The sequence below is a fragment of the Chrysemys picta genome, chromosome 5, assembly GCF_011386835.1.
Source record: "Chrysemys picta bellii isolate R12L10 chromosome 5, ASM1138683v2, whole genome shotgun sequence".
Classification (NCBI taxonomy): Eukaryota; Metazoa; Chordata; order Testudines; family Emydidae; genus Chrysemys; species Chrysemys picta.
In genome coordinates, this window is record NC_088795.1 from 56,174,597 (window position 1) to 56,193,860 (window position 19,264).

The 19,264-nt window shown below is 40.8% G+C and overlaps 1 protein-coding gene and 1 long non-coding RNA gene across 5 annotated transcripts in view; one reads left to right on the forward strand and one right to left on the reverse strand.

The window, feature by feature from the left end:
* The window catches only part of OTUD4 (OTU deubiquitinase 4), a 45,246-nt gene extending 44,840 nt beyond the window's left edge, over window positions 1–406 (reverse strand). For 3 of the 4 annotated variants that reach the window (XR_010601796.1, XM_042850275.2, XM_042850277.2), the window contains exon 1: window positions 6–143. The gene's annotated coding sequence lies outside the window, so the exon portion shown is untranslated. Of the gene's footprint in view, window positions 1–5 lie in introns of all 4 variants that reach the window. The other variant, XM_005284290.4, reaches the window with a different exon arrangement.
* On the forward strand, window positions 147–10,553 carry LOC101944074 (uncharacterized). The gene is made up of 3 exons (XR_254985.5): window positions 147–286; window positions 1,198–1,354; window positions 8,772–10,553. It is a non-coding gene; the product is annotated as an uncharacterized LOC101944074 (long non-coding RNA).
* The last annotated feature ends 8,711 nt before the right edge of the window (window positions 10,554–19,264 follow it).

Consider the following 19,264-nt stretch of genomic DNA (forward strand, 5'->3'; position numbering starts at 1 on the left):
CTTACCGAGGGAGAGGCGGGCGCAGCAGGCTCGGACTCTCCTGCCTCCTCCCCTCGCGAGGGCCCCTGGCTAGCGGCGGCGCAACCACTTCAATCTCCCGCGTCGCCTTCCTATGATGCTGCCGGCACCCCTGTCGCCTGCTGTTGGTTTGTTCCACCGGTCACACCTGTGCTGGTGGCTGTAGCTTGCACCAGTGGTCTGCGGGGCGCGGTGGCAAGTCGAGTTGTTCCCCTGTAAGCGTGGGGAAGCGGGTGTTTCACACGCACCCCCACGGAAGCAGCTAATGGTACAATCCGCAGACTGCTTCGCTCCCTCTGAGCGCTCTAGTTAATGCGGAGTGCCGGGTGAGGGGCTTTAGATGGAGCGGGGAGTAGCCGGAGCTATCCCTGGAGGATTAGCCTGGCCTGGGATATTACTGCGGGGGGGCTCTTTACACGGCACATGTTACAAGTTAAACTGATATAGTTAGACCAGTATAATCCCCTGGGTGCGCGCTCTTTTTCTGCACTTAAAGTAGCTTTTGTTGTTGTTTTGTTTAAATCCCTTCCGAAACAACATAAACTGAATGGGAAAAAGTGTCTTCCACCAGAGACTGGGTGTCCGCCTGGGACTTTATTCGTTGTTGCTGTATTTAAGCTTGGCAGAATTTGATTTTTATTTTTTATAACTTTAACGGCTAATAATGATGTTTATTTTAAGCATTTTTTTAAAAAAATATTTATTTAAATTGTCTGACTTCCCTTCCCTGGGACATTATGGGTAGTCAAACAATAATTACTTAATGACAGTAGATGTTGAGATTCAAGAAGTAAAAGCTTGGTAACTATTAAAACACAAATTGTCAACATCACATGTCAAAACATACTAAGTAAATAGCCTTAAATCAAACTAATAAGTTCTCAAGCAGCAGTTCTCTTACTTTACCTATTTGTACATTTAAATGATTATTATAGAAATATATTTTTGTTTATATGGATACAGTGGAATTAATGTTTACCAACAAAAATCTAATCCTTCCAAGCCTAACTCTATTGATTTCAATTCACACCTTAGCTTACATGGTATGACTTTCCTATGTAGCAAGCCATTAGTGAAAAGCAGCAAGAAAACCTTTAGGTTAATCAAGGCTAGAGAAGAGTATGAATCTTTCCAGAGGGATGGAACAAAGCTATTTATTATTACTTATTTGTGTTACAGCAGTACCTAAGGACTCCAGCTGAAATCAAGGCCCCTTTGTTTAGGCTTGGTACAAACATACAGAGAGAGAGAGTCCCTGCTGAAGGCAAAGAGTTGTGGGGAAGGGATATGACCTACAAGCTGAGTGAACAATTTGATGATCTACAAATGTCATTAGGTACCAAATTTTTGTTTTTGTTTCTTTTGGGGACAAGGCAACTGCAGATGAAATTCAATGTAGATGTGCAAGTAACGTGTATTGGAAAGAACAATTTGAACCATTTATACATATTGATATATGCTAAAAAAATATTCACACAGGAAAAAGACCTGGGTATCACTATGGACATCACAGTGAGGTGAGGAAGACTGTGACTGGCTGGGCAAGGAGCCTAGGACTGAGATTGTAGGAGGAGTGGGAGATATGGGAAGATTGAGACAGACTGGGGCAAGGATGCTTGTGGGAGACTGAGATTGTATAAGGAGGTAGGGGATAGTATGCAATTATGTAATTAATGTAACAATGAGGGAGCAAATTAAGGTTGCAAGGATAGACTTAAATCTGGCATTTCTTACTTTTGAGAACCTGCCTTTGCAACCTTAGCTTTCTTTTCTCATTTTAAGTGTAATTACACAAATAGACAGTACCTTCTTATCCTGAGCACTCTGTCTAATTTTGGTTGCCCTTTCTCAGTAAGAATGTGAGAATATAGGTACAGTTTCTTTAAATCTGTAGTAGGAGGACAGGAAGAAATGGAACTAGGGGAAGTTCTAGACAGGAGATCAAGAGAATATCTTTAGTGTGATAATAGTTTTTTTTTTCTTGAGGTGATTCTTTGTGAATCTTTATCTTTGTTTGTATGACAAAAAATAATAGGAAAGATCCAGAGAAAGGCAATGAATATGATTAGAGATGTGAAAAGGCTTCCTTTATAAAGAGAATCTAAAAGACCCAGTCTGTTTAGCTGAGAGGAGACAAATAAGTAGTAGAATATATACAATAATGAATGGTGTTGAGAAGGTCAATTGGACACACTTATTGTCTCGTAGCACAAGAACAAAGGGCCATTTGATTAATTTAAAACAAACAAATTTAAAACCGATAAAAGGTTGGTTGTTTTTTTTAAAGGGTCTTTAACCTGTGAATTCACTACAAAATATTAATGAGCCAAAGAGTTCAGTAGGAATCAAGAAAGTAGTGGAAACCAATATAATCATTTAAACTACCTAGGAAAATGTTAATAGGGTTATCAACCCTCATGCTTTAGAATAAGGTATTTCTCAATGTGAGTAAGGTTATCACTATCTAGTCATATGTTTCTAGCAGGTTGAGAATGCAACAAATAGCAAGCAAGGGTTTTCCTAGAAACTTTCTCCCAAATCTGAAGAGTTTGTTTTAAATTTTGAGTGTAATTCTTCCTTTTGAATACTGACCCTCAACAGAAGACTACATGCTGATGAATCAGGGATCTATCTGTTCATTGGTTTTAATGTCTAGAACAGATTCCAAAAATTTGTTGCTCTGGGTGAACTCAGGATGGCATAGAGATCCTCTACTGAAAAAAAGCAGTATTTTTCTCCCCATACAATACTTTGAACTGCTGTACACACACACTGTGATAAATGAAGGGGAAGTGGGGTAACTCCCTTTAATGGACACCCAGCCAGCTAGCTATAAAGTCCCTCTTGGTGGCTGTTCTCTGCTTGCTTTACCTGTAAAGGGTTAACAGAGTCCCCCAGGTAAAGGAAAGGGAGTGGGCACCTGACCAAAAGAGCCAATGGGAAGGCTAGAACTTTTTAAAATGGGGGAAAAAACTTCCCCTTTCTGTCTGTTCTTTCTCTAAGAAAGAGGGAACAGGGAGCAGTTATGCTATAAGAAGCTTTAAGCCAGGTATGATCATAAATCATTAGAGCATACCTAGAACTACTTATTTGGAACTCCCAAATGTGTAAGTAGATCAGAAATGGTTAGAAAGACTCAATTAGGGTTATTTCTGTTTATTTGTTATGGCTAATGGACTCCTCTGTGCTGACTCCAGATGCTTTTGTTTGCTTGTAATCTTTAAGCTGAACTCCCAAGAAAACTATTTTGGGTGCTTAATTTTTGGAATTGCTCTTTTAAAATCTAGTAAAAGCCTAAGTTCCAAATGTATTTTCTTTCTTTTTTGGTTTTAATAAAAAATACCCTTTTTTTTTTTTTTTAAAGAACAGGATTGGATTTTTGGTGTCCTAAAAGGGTTGTGCATAGGTTGTTTAATTAGCTGGTAGCAACAGCTAATTTCCTTTGTTTTCTTTCTCAGCTTTTCCCGGGGTGGGGGGGGGGATGGGCTTGAGGGTACCCCATAAGAAGGAATTCCCAAGTGTGTCTTCCTGGGTGGTGGCAACGTTTACCAAGCCAATGTCAGAGAAAAGCTGTAACCTTGGGAGTTTAATACAAACCTGGAGTGGCAAGTATTTTTAAAATCCTTGCGGGCCCCCACCTTCTGCACTCAAAGTGCCAGAATGGGGAATCAGCCTTGACACACCCTCAAACCTTTCTGAACTGACTATTAACTGTAAACAAAATGGATGGAAAAGATTAAATCCTTTCCATAACTCTCTAAAGTAGAACAAATGGTTCACTGTGACACCCATTGAATGCAATGGGAAGATTCCCATTGCCTTCAGAGGGTGTTGGATCAGACTTAAAACATGAAAGAGGAGCAAAGCAATCAGTGTAGAGAATTTATTCTATTATTATTTATTCTTTGTGTTCACTGACATCTTCTGTAATTCTGTCAGAGAGGAAGGCAGGCCCTTGATAAAGGGCCTGGATTTCTTGCTTACATTGATGAAAACTGCATAATAATAATACGGAGGATCTAAGAATAATTCTACCGTCTGCGGAGTCGGTATCCCATCCAGGTTAAAAATAACCTATGTACTCTCAGTTTTGCATACCTTAGTTACTTCCAGATGGACAACAGCAGTGCTTTCTACCTGGATATGAAACCATCAGCCTTCAGAAAACTACTAATTGTATAACCTGCAGAAGTTTACCTCCTCAACATGGGCTACTGCAGGCACTGCTGACCTATTCTCATCTCACTACATTGGCTCCCTATAGAATATCAAAATCAAATTCAGGTCTCAGTTCTTATTTTTAAGGAGCTTAATGATCTGGGCAATATTTAAAGGATTACTTAAAGCTCTGGGACAAACACTGCAGTCAACAACTCTATTCCTTGGGCACAATGAAACTGTACTACAAGGGCCAAGACGTACAATGAACTCCTGTTAGAGCTAAGAACCACGACAAACATCATCACCTTCTGTTCCAAGTAGACAGGAAAAGAGAGAAGAAAAGAACTACATGAGACATGCTAGACACAGCATTTCATTCGCTTTGATACCACAGTGAGGGTGTAGTGTAAGAATCTGAATAGAATAGCAAGGTCTGATCCCATTTCATGATCAGTCCCTAATTTGGGGAAAGTAATTTTCTTGTATTTCAATTGTCAAGGGCACACTTACTTTTCTCATCTTATCAAAATCAGAAGCATCTGGTAATCAATAATGTGTCCATGTTCAGAATATTAATAAAGGGACGGCTCAAAAACTATGTCTTGAGTTTTAGTATTTGAAGTTTAGAAAAGTGATATATTCAGCTCCCTGAAAACTAAAAAGAAAACAGATAATTCCTTAAAGATACTCTAACTTCATTTTTTCTCATGGAAAACTTTTTACTTTAGAGTTTAAGGAATACATGTACACCATTGGCCAGGAAAAACACTGCCTTTTACTTTAGAGCATCAGAGCAGTCCAAACTTAGCATAGATCCGAACTTTTGTGCATGTCCTAAATCTAAAGTGACAAAGGTTTTGTTTGGCAGTTCTGCTGTTTGTGGTTATCTCACTTCCTCTTTTTTTTTTTTCTTTGCTGATGTTATATTGGCTAATAAAGAGGGAAAGCGCATGTAGTATAAGCCTGAACTAAAATCAATAACTATTTACTACTAGTTTTAAGCCATTATTTCTCACAGAAGAATAGGAAATAATTTCAAAGATGCACATTTGTGGCTATTTAACTTTTCAAAATCCCCAATAAATTAAAACTCAGACAGCATTTGGTTAGACTTAACTATTTTGGTTTTGATTGGGGCATATAATGAGTGGTATTTTCTTGTAGGTGGAGTAAGTACTATTTATGTTTTAATATAAATTAATCATTAAGAAACTACGCACCATGTATTTCTAAAAAAATTACAGATTAATTGTAATACACATGTCCAGAAGCTCAGTGACCTTTTTAATATAACTTTAAAATAGCAATAATCCTGTGTAAAGTTGTCCTACTGCCATTATGAAATGGAATGTATTAATTTAAAAAAAGCCTAACTAGGCGTTTACTGGACATGACAACTTCATGCTCATTTCTGTAAACTTTATTTTATGACCAGATTCTAGAGCCATTTCAAGAGAGAAATGTTTATATTTATATAGTGCTAGAGGTATTAATGGCACTTTAAACATAAAAGAAGACAAGTTTTCTGCCAAGAGATGTGTTTAATCTATACAAATACAATGAGTAAACATGTAGTGGGAGGAGGGATGTTTATAAAGGCAATGGTGAAAGCCCAAGAGTTTGGAATGCTCCACAGTGTGTAGGCTATATTGAGGCCAAGGAAAATGAGAGGAGAAAAGGGAGGTAATCTTCAGCAAAATATTTGATCTTAATTATGTGGATTAAAAACTATTTCTGTTCCTGTTCAGAAAAAAATCCAGCTTGAATCAGTCTAGGATATTATGTGTAAGATCATAAGATACAAGAAGGTTAGTTTTTCAAGTACTGTGCTAAGAAACAGAAGGTGAGAAATCTGGTAGTAGTTAGTGTTGAGATCAAGGGGAGAGTGTTTCTTCCCCCACGTACCCAAAGTTTGTGGACAGGTACCTATTTTATAAAGCAGGAAAGTTACCCGAGAACTAACAAATTTTGACAATTGTGATAGTGTATGTAGAGAGCTAAGAGGGAGAAGTTGCTTTTCTCCACAGACTGGATATGATCAGGAAGGCTATAGATGACTAGAGGAGACTTTCTACTTGGAAAGGCACAAAAATGGATTCAAATATATCTAATCATATTTGTGTCTAATGCCACTGCAGAATATTTATTGTTTTCCTGGTAATGTAATTGAACAAGATTCAAAGAAAATTTAAAAAGCGTATACGCTTGTATCGTATTAGTGAGACATACAGAAAATGATTTAGGCACTTCTTAAGAGCCTTTCTTCTGAGGATTTCAAAGCAGTCTGCAAACTATAATTAAGGATCACAGCACCTTTAAGAGGCAGCTAAGAATTGTTATCCTTATTTTACAGGTAGGGAAACTGAGGGAAAGATTTTCATCAATTTGCCAGTGCTCATGCAGGAAGGCTGTGACGGAGCCACACATAGTACCCAGATCTTCTGATTCCCATGTCTGTGTTCTGACTACTGTGTTCCCATATCTGTCCTCTCACATCTAGAGCATATACTCTTTTTTAAAATAATGTATATGGTCTGTGTAGATGTTATTTCCTTTTAGTATTTAAATGGGCAGCAGTTAGTGCTAACACAGACTTGGTTGAATTAAGTGGGAATGCAGTAAAATTCACTAATACCTTTAAAATGAGGGTGGAGAAATTTCAGGCTGCTGATAAAGCTCTAGGGTTGCCAGGTGTCCAAGTGAGATAACACTCCAGTGAGGCAATCTCATTAGCTAATAAGAACTGTACTTGTCATCCCATTGACACCCAGAGTCAAGTCTTTTGGCACTCATCCTGTTCTCCGCCACAGTAACAATCTCTAGTTCCAGGTAGACAGGTTGCAGATATATATTCTTCCTTAGGGTCATGTGTTTCTGACAGTCTTTAATAGCACTGTATTTTTGTAGTTCAATACTTTATCCTTTAGATGGCATTAGATCCTTTAACATGTTAGAAAAATAACAACACTCACCATATTAAAGTGTGAGATGAGGGTAAATGGGCACAGCAGTAACTTTAGACACTTTGCTGGAAGGAATGCAGCCAATACTTGTTGACAGGAAACCATAAGTATTAAATAAAGGCCTAGATCCTTGGCTACAGGCAAGAAGGAGGCAGCACGATTCAGGAGTGTAGGGTTCAGAGGAGGCAATCCTGGACTAGGTCAGTCCTCAGGCATTGCACCAATTGTTAACTATCCCAAGAAGCAAATAGAGCAGCTGGGGATTGCCAGAGTACTGGGAGGATCCACCTATACCCCGTTTTTCCCCTCGCCATTCTCCCTGTGTCTGCTGCAGGGAGGCGTAAGATTGAGCTGTTATGCTGGATCTATGCCATCAGAGTTTCCTTGTATGCTAGAGTGATGCTTCAATGGCTGGTTATGCCATAGTAGGTCCAGATCTGCTGTTGGTGTGTAAAGTGGGTGCACAAGGTAGGATCCAAGATTAAGATGGTAAAAAGAAGTGTAACACACAAGACACTTTTGTTGAAAATACAGTTGCGCATCTGCACATGATCTTGTACGAACCACTTCTAGAAAATGGAGTTTTAAACTATTTTCCCAGTATATGACCTTTCTATTTAATTTTGGACTCATGCATGTTTTCTAAGCATAGGGCTCAAGTGTTCATTTTATGTAAATTACATCATACATGCAGTTGATGGAGCACTTAAGGGATTGTAATGCTGTACACCTTTCTACTCCCTTGAACATAGAATCTGTTTTAACGCTATGCTATTGTACATGCCTTAAATGTTGGGGAATAGGACTCCGACTATGATAGTTGGGAATGTGCCCTTCTTATTCAAAGATCTTTAAAACTGAAGCACACTGTTGAAGTGTTATCCCCACTTCACAGATGTGGAAACTGAAGCACCAAGAGATGGAGTGGCAGGTCCAATGTCACACACACAGTCTGTGTCAGATTTGAATATAGAGCCCAGGTGGTTTCCCAATTCCTAGTCCTGTGCTTTAACTGCCAGGCTAATTCTCCATTTAACATGGGTCTTCACGTACTACTGTAGTTGTTCTGTTCAATGGAGGAGTCCTATGCAGTGTTAAGAAATTCTCTCTCCTATTTCTAGGTCCAGATTTGGAAGAAAGACCTTAAAATATTTTAAAGGTCTGAAATGACCTAACAGTGTTGAAACACACACACACACACACACACACAAAGAATCTATGCAACATTGTCAACATTCATTTCTTCTTTTATCTTTGTGTCACTTTGGGAAAATTCAGACTCCATGTACTCAGATGCCACTCTATTGATTTCATTGGGATTCATGAAGTCAGTGAGGTTGCATCTGCTTACACCAGTCTGAATTTGGCCCTTTATTTCTAAAATGAGTCTTTCATAATAAAGTACAAATGAGAAGTGTGTATCTCTGGCTGGCTTTTGGCTCTCTGATATAAAACACTGCAGTTGTGTTGGCTTTCTTTGCAATTACATCTGAGTTTGACTTAGTAAGGCTGTTAAAGGAATGTCTTGTTCTAATGCCATGTTTAACTCTCTCTCTCTCCTTTTTTTTTTTTTTTTTTTTTTTTTTTTTTTTTTTTTGGTAATTTATTTACTCTGGAAAATTGAACCAGACTTCAGCATCTGTTTCTCAATGACATTTTGTGTGAATGTATGTTTTGACCCAGTATTACATCTGGTTTCACTAAGGAACATAGCAGTTAAGTAATTAGCCCAAAGTCACTTAGTCAATGGCTCACCCTGCCTGAAAATTCTCTACTCTTCTGGCTCCTTGTCTTTTTGTCTAGATCACATTGGCTCCCAAATTTAACTAAACCTTTATTGAGACTTTGACAGAACCTTTCATTCCGTATAATAAATCACTTTTATTTGGGAAGATGTCTCTTCACAAGTCCTGCATGAAATTTCTACAAAAATATTTCTATAGTGTTATACAAAATGATAAGAAAAGCCCCAGCATCAGTTTACAGTCTGTTGGTTTGGAGCTGTCCGCCACGGGAACCAAGACAAGCGTTGCAGGAAGTGTGGCTACTCCAACGAGACCCTGTCCCACATCCTGTGCAGCAGCAAGCCCCACTCCAGAGCCTGGCAACTGTGCCACAACGCCATCCAGAACCGCCTGGTGAAAGCCATCACACCGTGCCTGGGCAAGGTTGCCGTGAACTGCACCATTCCTGGTACTGACAGCCAGCTGCGACCTGACGTCGTCATCATCGACGAGGCCCAGAAAAAGATCATCCTCGTCGACGTCACGGTCTCCTTTGAGAACAGGACCCCGGCCTTTCCGAGCTCATAAGCTGGAAAAGTACGCTCCCCTGGCTGACACCCTGAGAGCGAAAAGCTACGAGGTGCAGATGGACGCCCTGATCGTCGGAGCCCTGGGCACCTTGCATAACTTGCAATGAGCGTATGTTGCGGACCTGCTGGATCAGTCGACGCTACGCACGGCTGATGCAGCGCCTCATGGTCTCAGACACCATCCGATGGTCCAGGGACATCTACACCTAACACATCACTGGCCACTGACAGTACCAGGAGGCGTGAGCCGGAGCGACATCGTGCATCGACTACGAGAAAGGGACCGAGAGACTTTGTCCATTGGACCATATGAACTAGAGCCATAAACTCACTGAACGTTAAATCTCACCAAATGAGGGTCAATCCATCCTCATCATTGTATCCACTCATTATACTACACACCTGAACATAGCCTTTATATGAACAACATACCCTCATATCTCAATGTCTGTACTTTGGCCCATTAACCCTTTACCCCCAATCAAGGATATTGCAGATTATGTATTCCTTACGCCATCTGATTTTAAACTGAACTTTGCACCCCTTGATAATCTGTACGTTATTCCCTGATAACCAGAAACTTCTATGCTTAAACTCTTTATTGGATCAGGGCCAAAGTGCTCAGCACCTCACAGAATCGAATCCTTTGTAAGCCATAACAGCATGTCTGATAGAACAAATAACGGGAGGCTAGGTGTTACCGCAAAGAGCAGGTTACAACTACAGATGGTAGAGAAATTGAGGAAAAAATCCCCCCTCCCCTAAAAAAAATTCTTGACCTTTTTTTTTTGTTCATAGATTTCAAAAGGGAATAACTTTCATTTTTGAAAATTTGGGGGTTTTCTTTTTTCCTCTTTTTTTCCTCCTTATTTCCTTTTATACCATTTCCCTCTACTTCCTTTTTTGTCACTGAAAAAAAGCAGGGGGGTGGTGAAAAAATGGAGAAAGGAGGAAAGTAAAAAGACACCAATTTTTCTTTTCCAGTTGAGTAAAAAAAAAAAAAATTCACAAAAAATGCTGACTCTGAGAGAGGCCATTTTATGTCCAAAAAAGTCACTTAAAATATTTTTACCAGCTCTAGTTACAAAAAATAAAAATCCCAGACTAAATTCATCCTTGCTATAACTCCACTAAAATCAATCAGAAATAAATCAGTTAACTGAAGTTATGCAAGGCATAAACTTGGACCCATAGAATTATTTTGTAAAGTTCAATGTGCATCTTTCTGATTTTTAAAATATGATTCTTACTATTTGAAAATATTTCCTGTGCTTATGAAAACAAAATATTGTCTTTTAGTTACATAGTATATGCTGTAATATTTCTCTCTGATATAATGCTACTTTATCTGCATTAAATTCCCATTCCATCCCTCCAGTTAACATTTTTTAGTACTTATAAAATATCTTGTGTAAACATAAATACTAATATTTTGTTGGTTTGTGAATGTTGTAGACAGTTAACCAGCATATTTGAAATATACAGAAATATATGTATTGTAGAGAGCAGCTTGAATGAAATCAGTATCCTTTAACTATTCCGAAATAACTCTCCCTTGTGGACACTTGATTCAGGAATAAAAGTGATTTTATTCTGGAATAATTATTGTGCTCACAAAACAGGTAATTATTCCAGAATAAAGTCTCTACTATTCTAGAATAAGTGTCCACATGAGGGAGTTATTTCAGAATAGCTAAATTATTCTGGAATAGCTATGCTGGTCAGTTTCCTCTGTGTAGACAAGGCCAAACTCAGATTTTGAGATGTACAGATTTCAGCAAGCCTGGAGTAGCTGGGATTCCGACACATCCTTCGTTCATTGTATATTGGTTAACATGTCCATACAGACAGTAAAACCTTTAGGTAAATAGGGCTCAGGATATTCAGTTTAAAAAAAAACCAACACACTCATTTTTAATATTATTTTAGCTTGATTTTTTAAGTGCCTTTTCTATCTAATTCTCTTTACCACTTTAACACCTTATCCTTATTCTTCTGGCAGCAACCGCACCTAGAATCTGTTTTCATCTTTGCACTCAGCTCACGTCATTGGAATTCTAAGCATTTCCAGAGGGGCATCCTCTCTTAGACTGCTGCAGTGACAGCTTTCTGCTGACATAATAGGGACAATTAGATCATCCCAGTGGCTAGTCTGAGGCAGCAGAGTGGTGACTAAGTGAGACAGCCAGCATCTTCTCACTGCTAGATTAATCACTTAATTGTCTGTCAAATTACTCAATTTCCCTCCACCAGCTCTGGGATTAAGTGTATGTCTATGCTACAGTGGTACAGCTGCGGCGCTGCAGCTGTGCTGCTATTGCACTATAGTGTAGATGTCTCTTATATTAACAGAAGGGGTTTTTCCGTCATCATAGTTTATCCACCTCTTGAAGAGGCAGTAGCTAGGTCAATGGAAGAATCCTTCTGTCAACCTAGCCATATCTAAACCGAAGGTCAGGCCAACCTAACTACAGTGCTCAGGGCCCAAAATTCTTCATTGTCCTGAGCAATGTATTTACAGTGATATAATTTGTAAGGAGTCTGCCAGACAACTCTCCAACACCACATTCTACAGGCCACTATCCTCCGATCTCACTGAGGAGTACCAAAAGAAACTACACCATCTGCTCAAGAAACTCCCTGCTACAGTACGGGAACAAATCTATGCAGACACACCCCTAGAGCCTGAGCAGGGGTATTCTATCTACTACCCAAGATCCATAAACCTGGAAATCCTGGATGTCCCATCATCTCAGGCATTGGCACTCTTACAGCGGGATTATCTGGCTATTTGGACACTCTCCTCAGACTCTATGCTACCAGCACTCCTAGCTATCTTCGAGACACCACTGACTTCCTGAGGAAGCTACAGTGCATTGGTGATCTTCCTGAAAACACCATCCTGGTTACCGTGGATGTAGAAGCTCTTTACACCAATATTTCACAAGAAGATGGACTACAAGCTGTCAGGAACAGCATCCCTGATGAGGCCATGGCACACCTGGTGGCTGAGCTTTGTGACTTTGTCCTCACCCACAACCATTTCAGATTTGGGGACAATTTATACCTTCAAGTCAACGGCACTGCTATGGTACGCACATGGCCCCACAGTATGCCAACATTTTCATAGCTGACATAGAACAATGCTTCCTCAGCGCTCTTCCCCTAGCGCCCCACCTCTACTTGCGCTACATTGATGACATCTTGATCATATGGACCCACGGGAAGGAGGCCCTTGAAGAATTCCACCTGGATTTCAACAATTTCCACCCCACCATCAACCTCAGCCTGCACCAGTCCACACAAAAGAACCACTTCCTGGACACTACAGTGCAAATAAGCAATGGTCACATAAACACCACTCGATACCGGAAACGCTACTGATTGGTATACTTACCTACATGCCTCCAGCTTCCACCCAGAACACATCATACGAGCTGTTGTCTACAGCCAAGCCCTAAAACACAGCCGCATTTGCTCCAATCCCTCAGACAGAGACAAACACCTACAAGATCTTTATCAAGCATTCTTAAAACTACAATATCCACCTGGGGAATTGAGGAAACAGATTGACAGAGTGAGACGGGTACCCAGAAGTCACCTACTACAGGACAGGCCCAACAAGGAAAATAACAGAACACTACTGGCCATCACGTACAGTCCTCAGCTAAAACCTCTCCAGCACATCAACGATCTACAATCTATTCTGGAAAACTATCACAGGCCTCACAGGCTTTGGGAGGCGGGCCAATCCTCGCTTACTGACAGCCTGAAGCAAATACTCATCAGCAACTACATACCACACCACAGAAACACTAACCCAGGAACCAATCCCTGTAACAAACCGCGTTGCCTTCTCTGTCCCCATATCTACTCTAGTGACACCATCATAGGACCCAACCACTCCAGCCACACCTTCAGAGGCTCATTCACCTACTAATGTGATATATGCCATCATGTGCCAGCAATGCCCCTCTGCCATGTACATTGGCCAAACTGGACTGTCTCTATGTAAAAGGATAAATGGACACAAATCAGACATCAGGAATGGTAACATACCAAAGCCAGTAGAACACTTCAATCTTCCTGGACACTCAATAACAGATTTAAAAGTAGCCATCCTTCAACAACAAAACTTCAAAACCAGACTTCAAATAGAAGCTGCTGAGCTGCAGTTCATTTGCAAACTTAACACCATCAATTTGGGCTTGAATAGGGACTGGGAGTGGCTGGCTCACTATGAAAGCAATTTTCCCTCTCTTGATATTGACAACTCCTCATCAATTATTGGGAGTGGACAACATACACCCTGACTAAATTGGCCTTCAACATTGTATTGATTCTCCACTTGTAAGGTAACTCCCTTCTCTTCATGTGCCAATATATATTTATGCCTGTATCTGTAATTTTCACTCCATGCATCTGAAGAAGTGGGTTTTTTACCCACAAAAGCTTATTCCCAAATAAATCTGTTAGTCTTTAAGGTGCCACCGGACTCCTCATAAATTGTAAGTGTAGACCAGGCCTAAGACTGACTCTGTTCTTGGAGTATTCCCCATTCTGTGAATATATTTTTAAGATCACTTGAGAAAAAATTGGCTCAAGCCTTGTGCAGTCTGTCTCTGTCTATTATTATTTTTCTGGCTATCATGCTGTCTGGAGTGCTTCATGACTCTGACTGCCAACCTCAGGGCAGACTGTCAAAAACCAGGGCAGAGACCCCATACTGATTGATTGTATGTTCTTTAATTATATTTCACCAGTGCAGTAACAAGTGTGAACTCCTAAAGCACTGTAACAGCCTTACCACAGAGTCACAGACAGACTGGAATGCATTAGGGACTATCTTGCCACCTAGGCAAGCTGGACTTAGGGCTAGTCTACACTGGCAACGCTAAAGCACTGCCGCAGCAGCGCTTTAACGTGCCTTGTGTGGTCACGGCAGAGCGCTGGGAGAGAGCTCTCCCAGTGCTCTTAAAAAAACCACTTCCACGAAAGGTGTAGCTCCCAGCGCTGGTGTACTGTCTACACTGGTGCTTTTCAGCGCTGAAACTTGCTGCGCTCCGGGGGATGTTTTTTCACACCCCTGAGTGAGAAAGTTGCAGCGCTGTAAATTGCCAGTGTAGACAAGCCCTTTGTGATAGTTGGTTACTATACAACAAAGATCACAAAATATTCAGGTTACTACCACTCCCAAAAGACCAGTCATTTACCCCAGGTCAATTTGTACCTTAGATCTTTCACCAAAGATGCTTGTAGCCAATCCCTTAATAAACTAACTAAAGATTTATTTACTAGAACAGTAGTTCTCAACCTATTTATCACTGTGGGATGCTATGCAGCCCACAATGTGTTACATGGGTTGCATGTTGAGAACCACAGCGCCCCTCCCTCAAACCCTCCACAGACCCCTATGCCCAGTGTCCCGTCCACAGACCCTCCACAGAGTGGGGCCAGGAGCGGACCCCAGCTGTGCCAAGCGGTGGAATAGCCCACAGTCCCGATCCCGTGGGCCCAGCAGCCTTTAGCACACAGCTGAGCTGCAGTTGTGTGCTAATTGGGCCGTGGGTTGAGAACCACTGAATTAGAAAAAAGAAATGAGAGCTATTACAAGGTTACAGCTAGCAAACATATATACACAAATGAGTCAGTCTATGGGTTAAAAGGTGACCGAGTTGTAGTAATCTGTCAACTCGGAATGTCTTTTAGGGCTAACTTGTGTTGACCCTGGGGATCTCTGCTTCTGTTTCATAGCTCTGGTCCTGTTGGTGTCCTTTATAGCAAACAGAAGAAAAAATTTCGTGTCAACTATCTTTATTTCCTTCTTCTAGAATTCAAGCTTATGGGACAAGCCCTTTTGCACATAGCCTCTTCATAGGTGTGCAGGGGCGAGTAGCAAAGTCTTGGTATTGTGGTGTTCCACAATGGCCATTTAATTTTGGTAGTCCTTCCCGATGGGCAAGAGTTGCGTAACTTAGGTCGACATAGCCCCATAGTGTAGACCTGTCCATAGGGATTTAGCATTTTGTATAGGTAATGTTTTTTTTTTTTCTTGTTTGGTGAGTTACATAGTTCATTTTACAGCTATATAGCAAACACTTAAGTATTACCTTATAGTGTGGGCTACAGATATTATAAGTAGGATTAATACATGTAGCAACTTTCAAGCATTTCAAAAAGTCTAAACATAGTTATAAGTTCAATACCCATCGTAACCATACTAACACACAGGTGAGCTGGACTGGGTTCCAGCAATGAATTTGTCAGTGTTTGGCTGAGGCCTAAAGCCTTGGCAGGAGCTGGCACTTGGTCTGCCAGTGTCACACTGACATCATAAATTGCACTTCCAGTAATCCAGTAACACACAAATAATTCGTTTTCATGTCTATAGCTTTTGCCCCAGATTCAAGTAAATTGTTGCACTTTAGGTCTGATCCAGTGCCTGTTGAAGTCAATTGGAGTCTTTTCAATGACTTCCGTGGGTTTTGGATCAGGCCCTTAAGAGAGAAACCCTGCAGAATAAATTTTTTTTTTAAATCATTCTTAACCTGCTGCAGTAATGAGAAATGGCAAACCAGGTGAAATGATGTTTATAAATATTCCAACAAATAAGCTTTGTTAGATAGTTATTCATTAAAAAGGTATTATTTGACAATAAAGAACTTGATTAAATGTCACTGTTAAAGATTTAAAAGGACACTTGTTTTATTATTTCTTACTGTTTTTAATAGGAAATAAAGTGCAGTGTTTACATCTGATTAACATAAGTAAAGCTCTTTGAAGAGGGAAAAAGCTACATAAATGTTAAGTATTAGTTTTATCTGCAAAAGGCCCATATTTTCATGGCAACAGTTCCAGTTGAAGGAAGAGTGGTGTAAATAATAACCTTCATGGCATATATGTCACTTAGCATTATAAACGCAGATAGACGATAGGAAAAGAGAAAATCAAAGGGAAAAGTTTAAAAAAAAAGAAGGGAAATAAGAGGGTATTTATTCATTCTTCCATGGAATCCGTAGAGCATATCCTCCTTCTTATTACTTGTGTACACAAGGAAAAAGAGACTTTTTCTCCTAATAGTGCTAAACATTGCATAAGATGTTAAACATCTCTTGGAGGAACTGGAGTTGACGTGTTAAAACAACACATGCAGTGGGTCCCCTGAGGTTCAACAAACCATGTAAGGCAAACAAGTTTTAGTTTTCTGCTGTGGGTGCAGGTGGCTAATTAATGCTGATCACTGCCTTTTGTCTCAGAGGAATGGAAGAAACATTTTAAGTCTCTGGGAAAAAGAAGGTGGGCAAATTGGAAAGGAAGTCAAGAGACAGGTAGGCTGTATGGAAGGCAATGTGCACACCCAAATCAATTTCTAATCCAAGTATTTGTAATGTACAGTTGCAACTGAAAATCTTTGTGCTGGGGCTTAAATCAATATATGGTTTCCTAGTAATTTTATTGTTAATATTATTATTGAACTAACAAAATAGATATAACTAGTCAGAATGGGGTGTGTGTGTGTGTGTGTGTGTGTGTGTGTGTGTGTACACAGCTCACTAAATGAATGAGGGAGGAAGGATGGTCCAGTGGCTAGAGCGCCCCAGAGACCCTGGGTTCCAGGCTAGAATCTTGAACAAGTCACTTAGTCTTTCCGTGCCTCAGTTTCCTGTCTATAAAATGGAGATAATAATACTTCCCTACCTGACAAGGGTGTCACAAGAAGAAATGCATTAAAGATTAGGAGGTTCTCTGCTGCTACAATAAAGGAAGCCCTATAAGTGCCTTACTACACATTATTAAACACTAAACAGACAAAAGGGGATTGATTGAGTACAGTCTTTTTTTATTTAAATAATAGGCCCAATCCTGAAGTCCATAGAATTCAGTGGCATTACTCATGAGTGAAGATTTATATGATTGAAGCCTATTTTTGTAACCAATGTATTTCAACCCAGATATCAAGATGACCAGCAATTTATTTTTTTAAATATTTTTGTGAGTAGTTTCCCTGTTGTCACCTCTTGTGATTTTTATCGTGAATCTCGAAATTTTTGATGCTTTTCTTAAAGCCAGGATCATGGTATCAGGTGATTACAAGAGAATCTCAGCTTACTTTTATTTTTTAAATGAAAGATTCTGGCTCTCATGGCTGTGGAGAAAAGCTTGAAAATGTGAACCCTGAGGGATAAAAACAAAAGATGAATGAAAAGAATGCCAAATATTTTTTCAATCATTATTTTTACACCAATTTTATGTTTATTTTGGGACCTGATTCATGATTTTTGGACATATGGGGTTAGCAATAATCTAGTTTATTTTTATTTCTGTGACAAAAAGTAGCATTCATCTGCTTAGATTCTTCTTACCATGAAAGACCTATGAAAGACCCAACAGATGCCATGATTAACTTTATATCTTCTTCTCAATCTGCATTTCCTCTGCTCCCCCGCAACCCTTTGGTTTTTCATGGTTTCAATCCTAAATGAGGCATAACATGTGTATCTAAGTTTTGCCTTAAATATTTTTTATACCACAATGATGTACATGTTATAAACACTTAGCTAGATAGAATCCAAAAAGTATAATACGGGACTCTCTGGGATGCAAACCCATGCAGATGGAAATAAGCAAAATAAATGGATGCTTAAATCCACTGAAAATCAGAAGTGTCAAATTTTACACAGATCTATTATTAGAGATTAGAGATTTTAAGACCAGAAGGAGTCATTGGATCATCTAGTTTAATTTCCTATATATCACAGACCATTAAATTTCCCCCAGTTACTCCTATATTGAGTTCAATAGTTTGTTTGATATCTTCCAGCAAGGCACCCAGTCTTATTATTTATTTGTATTACTATAGAATATGTAAAAACCTTGATTTGAAGACAGCAAGAGATGGTGAATCCATCATTTCCTTTAGTACACTTCTACCCCAATATAATGTAGTCCGATATAACGCGAATTCGAATGTAACGCGGTAAAGCAGGACTCCGGGGGAGGGGGCTGTTTTACTTCATTGTATCCAAATTTGTGTTACTGCAAGCGGTTCCGCTACGCCCCCCCACCCCCCGTTACTTGCTGCGGCCCTCCCCACCCCCCCCGCCCCAGCTCACCTCCGCTCCGCCTCCTCCCACGAGCGCGCCGCAGCTCCGCTTCTCCCCCCTCCCTCCCAGGCTTGCCGCGCCAGTCAGCTGTTTTGCGCGGCAAGCCTGGGAGGGAGGAGAAGTGGAGCTGAGTGGCGTGCTCGTGGGAGGAGGAGGCAGAGTGGAGGTGAGCTGGGGCGGGGAGCGGTTCCTCTGCACCCCCCCCTTACTTGCTGCGGCCCCCCCCTGCCTCAGCTCACCTCTTCCTCCACCTCCTCCCGTGAGTGTGCCGCTCAGCTCTGCTTCTCCTCCCTCCCAGGCTTGCTGTGCCAATCAGCTGTTTTGCATGGCAAGCCTGGGAGGGAGAGGGGAAGCGGAGCTGCGGCGCGCTCGTGGGAGGAGATGGAGCGGAGATGAGCTGGGGCGGGGGGGGGGGAGGGCAGGGAGGGCCACAGCAAGTAATGGGGGGGGGGCACAGAGGAACCACTCCCCGCTCCAGCTCATCTCCGCCTCCTCCCCTGAGCGCACCGCCGCCACTTCTCCCCTCTCCCCCCCTTCCAGGCTTGCCGGGCCAAACAGCTGATTGGCATGGCAAGCCTGGGGGGGAAGGAGGAAAGAAGCTGGGGCGGGGAGCGGTAAAAGCGGTTCCTCTCCCTACCTCAGTGTAACGCGGTCTCACCTATAACATGGTGAGATTTTTTGGCTCCTGAGGACCGCGTTATATC